Source organism: Propithecus coquereli, unplaced genomic scaffold, assembly GCF_000956105.1.
Source record: "Propithecus coquereli isolate 6110/MARCELLA unplaced genomic scaffold, Pcoq_1.0 Scaffold5, whole genome shotgun sequence".
Classification (NCBI taxonomy): domain Eukaryota; kingdom Metazoa; phylum Chordata; class Mammalia; order Primates; family Indriidae; genus Propithecus; species Propithecus coquereli.
The window spans coordinates 14,286,924-14,292,153 of record NW_012150840.1 but is presented as its reverse complement, the minus strand read 5'-3'; the positions used below and the strand labels follow the sequence as shown (position 1 = coordinate 14,292,153).

Below are 5,230 nucleotides of genomic sequence, written 5' to 3'. Positions count from 1 at the left end.
TTGCTTAAGCCCAGGAGTTTGAGGTTGCTGTGAGCTAGGCTAACACCACGGCACTCACTCTAGCCAGAGCAACAAAGTGGGACTCTGCCTCAAAAAAAACCAAAAAAACAATCAACTGTGAATGTGAGGGTTTATTTCTGGATTCTCAGTTATATCCCACTGATCGATATGGCTATTCTTACACTAGAACCACATTATCTTGATTACTGTAACTTTGTAGTAAGTTTTGAGACTGGGAAGTGTAAGTCTTTCAACTTTGATCTTTTCCAAGATTGTTTATTCTGAGTCCCCTGCATTCCTTATGAATTTTAGGATTAGCTTGTCAATTTCTGCAAAGCCAGCTTCCTTCTTAACCTAAATGAAGGACGGAGGTAGTCTCTACACATAAAAGGGTCTATAGTCCTAACGAGGTTCATCATGCAAACTGGGATCTCCCCACTGCTTGCACCCACCAAAGACCAAAGCACATGCAGGTTGTAACACAGCCCATTTTGCATACACTCATTTTACACTGGTGGTGAACAACAGAAACAAAATCCAATGTAATCTCTAAGGACATAATAATCTAAGGATAGAATTACTTTAAAAAATAATTATTAGATCTCATTTATAGCAAAAACCATTTATTCTTTTTCCAACAGTATCACAAAATCTTCTAGAGAAAATTAGACTGCAGCATGGCATAAAATGGTGACTAGTTTCATTACACAAGAATTGAATTTTTCTATACTTTTTATCCCCCTCCCCCCAAATTGGGGGAAACCACAAGTTATTCTGAACAATCAATCCATAATTGTTACTTGTGTCTGAATTCAAGTCTTTAATAAAATCTGTGGGATTTTGACTATGAAAGCATTAAAGTCAATATAACACAAGAGTTTAGCTACCATTTTGCTAAGGAACAAATCTGAACAGCACACACTGAAGGATCAAGTCATTCAGCTAGTTATTGAGCCTAGTGGTCCACCCAGCACCTGCATCCCACTGTGGCTGTGAAATTCCCTATTGGTACTCTCCCACATAGTAAAAATAACACTATGGAATTTGAAGAGGACTAAAAGTTTCTACAAATTTGGAATAAAGGATGGATGGCATGCTTTTCTTGGGGTTGGCTCAGATCTATGACATGAATAGTTCATAATATATCCAGCAGTATGTGGGAATGTTTTAGCAAGTGTGCCAGCTTTTATCAAAAATGTTCATCAATAGAAAGAAAAAACATAATTTACTGAAAGTTGAAAAGGCAGAGAGGATGATTCAGGAAACATGGGACTCATGACCACAATGTGATTTAGGAGAAAATATACAGTTAAAGGGTTCACAAAAAGGAAGGATTGTAAGTCTTAACAAGAAATTGTTTTTTTTTTTTGAGACAGAGTCTCACTCTGTTGCCTGGGCTAGAATGCCGTGGTGTCAGCCTAGCTCACAGCAACCTCGAACTCCCGGTCTCAAGCAATCCTACTGCCTCAGCCTCCCGAGTAGCTGGGACTACAGGCATGAACCACCATGCCCAGCTAATTTTTCTATATATATATTTTTTAGTTGTCCAGATCATTTCTTTCTATTTTTTAGTAGAGACGGGGTCTTCCTCTTGCTCAGGCTGGTCTCGAACTCCTGACCTTGAGCGATCCACCCACCTTGGCCTCCCAGAGTGCTAGGATTACAGGCGTGAGCCACCGCGTCCGGCCTGCTCTGACCATTTTTGCATGTATCTTTTGGAAAACAAACATAAGCATTTCTATTTCTAGGGTATTTGTCTAGCACTAAAATTACTAAGGCATATGGAACATACATGATCAGCCTTAGTAGATTACTGCCTTTAACAGTTTTCCAAAATGGTTGTACTGATAATCACTTGCCATTTAAAGCCTCCTATTTTTCAGCAAGGCGACAATCTTTCGATTGCAAATTGTTCACAGTTAAAAGAATCTGAGACACTTGGAAGCACATAGGGAGTACTTAGGGAAAGTGAGGTCAGACAGTGGCTGAAATCATAACATGAGACCTTCCCAGACTCTTCGTCCACCCTTGAGGACTTTGACCTCGAGCCTAGGAGTTGCTAGAAGCCTATGTTGCAAACAGAAGAATCTGTATCCCATGTCACTGTACCCTAATACCAATTTACTCAAAGGTTTCTTCCATCCAGGTTCTTCTAAACAACTCTCTTAAACCTAATCGGCACCTCAAGCTCCCAGATAAAGATGGATTTTATCTTTAACAAGCTAATTGGTTTCAGTTAGCATTCAAAGGAATTTTTATACCATAACTTCCTTCTCATCTGATTGTATGGAATGTGTTTCAAAGTAAAGAGATTTCTGAAAAACAATATTACTGGAACTGAACTGGAATTACTATGAGAACCTCTCCCTCAACATTTCTCCTATTTATAGTGACAAAGACCTTTGTCAATAACTGCAGAATACCATGCCTAAGCTCGTTCATGTACCGATCAGACCTGGTGCAGTCTTATCTCATCATGATGTTTCAACTTAAAGGCAAAAGGGAGACAGCTGCCAGAATATTTTAATACCTATGAATTTAGAGAATTGCTCTACGTCAGTCTAATCATTTTGCAGAGTTATAAAAATATCTGCTACAAAAGCAGTGCTATAAGTATGTGTCCTTATGTAGCTGAGGGTAATAAAACACTGCACAGCCCTGGGTCAAAATCTGCCAAGCCAAAACTGATAATACATCAGTGCTACTGTGAATTTTTAAAACTGTTCTGCCTAATCTTTTTAAAGGACTCTTGTTTATTTAAATAAGAATTAGCTGCAACAGTAAACAACTGCTTCAGTGCTTCCACCATGAATTGTGCCTAATGAAAATTCAGAAATCATCACGGCATGTTATAGGAGGTTAACATTTAACATGTAGAAGACTAAAAACAAAACAATATATTTTTAAAATTAAGGGTCTTTGAGATTCTGATGGGTAGTAAATCCATTCAGCATAGAAAACACAAATAATCAAAATTGTCAAAATGCAGGTCAAACTCACCCTAAGCCAGAGATGCTTGACAGTGGCTACTTTCTTATCTCTTTGTTGCCACTTACAGGCTTAGCAGTGTAGACCTAGAGAGGCTGCTGCGGCTTAGTGGTCAAATTACAATGCATGGTTACTTTGCCTCCCTAACTGCTTAATTACTGATCCATATGTGGAAGAACAGACAAACGAGCTATGCTTTTTACTTACTAGCAAACTGGGCTACCATACCAGCAAGGGAAATGAATATGAGAAAAAAGGATTTGCACAAATTAATCAAATAGCAACTGCTACATGAAATGTTACATTTTACGTGGAATCTTACAATGAGGAGGAAAGCAATTTACCATTGATGATACATAGGATTTGCTTCTTTTATTCCAGTTTAAAAATCACTTTTTTTTGGTAAGACTCTCCCCAACCACCTTTAGTCTACTCTGATCTTTCATTTCTGTGAACTTCTATGCTACTGGAGTGGTTCTTGGTACATGCTCTCTTGTACTGTGATCAATCTTTTTACACATCGCCTTGTTTCTCTAATCAGATTATAAGTGCCTTGAGAGGAGTTTATGTATAGTTGATACCCAGGGTCTAGCACATTGCTTTTCACAGTAGGTCATAATAAACTTTTATTTATTATGGTAATATCCAAATCCTAAGAAATAGATGTGAACACTTGGTAGGGACCCAGATGTTGAAGTAAATATGAGGGAGGACCAGGAGATTATTTCAAATCTATGTTGGGAAAGAATAAAGGGAAGAGGAGAGGTACAAGGGACTCATTAATGGATTGAGGGAAGTGGAAAATAAAATCAGTACATAAAGGAAAAAAAGGCTTTGAATTAGGACTGTAATGGACTTGAAATCCTTTTGGGCTTCCTAGACAGGTTTCGTTATTTTTTCTTCTTTTTCTCATATAATTTTTAAAAACTTCAGATATAATTCATATAACAAAATTCTTCCCCCCTCCTTTTAAAATTATCATAACAAAATTCACCCTCTCAACCATTTTAAAATGTACCATTCAGTATAGCATTAAGTATGTTCCCATCATTGTGCAACCAGTCTCCAGAACTTTTTCATCTTGCACAATGGAAACTGCACCCATTAAACAATAACTTCCCATTCCTCCCAGCCCCTGGCAACCACCATTCTACTTTCTGTCTCTATGACTATAACTACTCTAGTTACTTCATACAAGTGGAATTATACAGTATCTGTCTTTTCATGACTGGTTTATTTCACTTAGCATAATTTCCTCAAGGTTGTGTGTCAGATTTTCCTTCCTTTATAAAGGCTGAACAATATTTCATTGTGTGTATATATCACATTTTGTTTATCCATTTGTCGATGAACACTTATGTTTGCTTTCCCCTTTTGGCAGTTGTGAATACTGCTGCTATGAACACAGGTATACAAATATCTCTTCAAGTCTCTGCTTTCAATTCTTTTGGTTAAATATTCAGAATTAGAATTACTGGATCATATGGTAATTCTATTTTTAATTTTTTGAAGAACATACTGTTTTCTATAGGAGCTGCACCATTTACATTCTTACTAACAGTGTACAAGGGTTCCAACTTCACCACAACCCTCAACATTTTTTATTTTACATCTTAATTACAACCATCCTAGTAGTTGTGAAGAAATATCTATTATGGTTTTGATTTGCATTTCCCTAATGACTAATAATGCTGGACATCTTTTCATGTGCCATTTGTATATCTTCTTGGGAGAAATGTCTATTCAAATCCTTTGCCCATTTTAAAAATTGGGTTGTCTTTTTATTGTTGAGTTGTAAGAGTTCTTTATATATTCTGGATACAGTCCTTTATTAGATAATACACAAATGATTTACAAATATTTTCTCTAATTTTCTAATTGTCTTTTCACTTTCTTGATGATATCTCTGAACCACAAAGGTTTTTAATTTTAATGGAGCTTAATTTTTTTCATTTTTTGCTTGTGCTTTTGGTATCATATCTAAGAAACCACTGCCTAATTCAAGGTCATGAAGATTTATGCCTATGTTCTAGTTTTAGCTCTTATATTTTGGTTTATAATCCATTTTGAGTAAATTTTTATATATGGTATGACGTAGGGGGTCCAATTTTATCTTTTTGCACGTGGATATTCAGTTTTCCCAGCACCATTTGATGAAGAGACTATTTCCTCCCTTTCCCCCATTGAATGGTCTTGGCATTCTTATCAAAAACCAATCAACTGGCCAGGTGTGGTGGCTCAC

The 5,230-nt window shown here is 36.7% G+C and overlaps 1 protein-coding gene across 1 annotated transcript in view; it reads right to left on the bottom strand.

Annotated features, from left to right (window-relative positions):
- Positions 1 to 5,230, bottom strand: part of LIN52 (lin-52 DREAM MuvB core complex component) — a 114,894-nt gene that overhangs the window by 57,312 nt on the left and 52,352 nt on the right. The gene's annotated exons all lie outside the window — the stretch shown is intronic.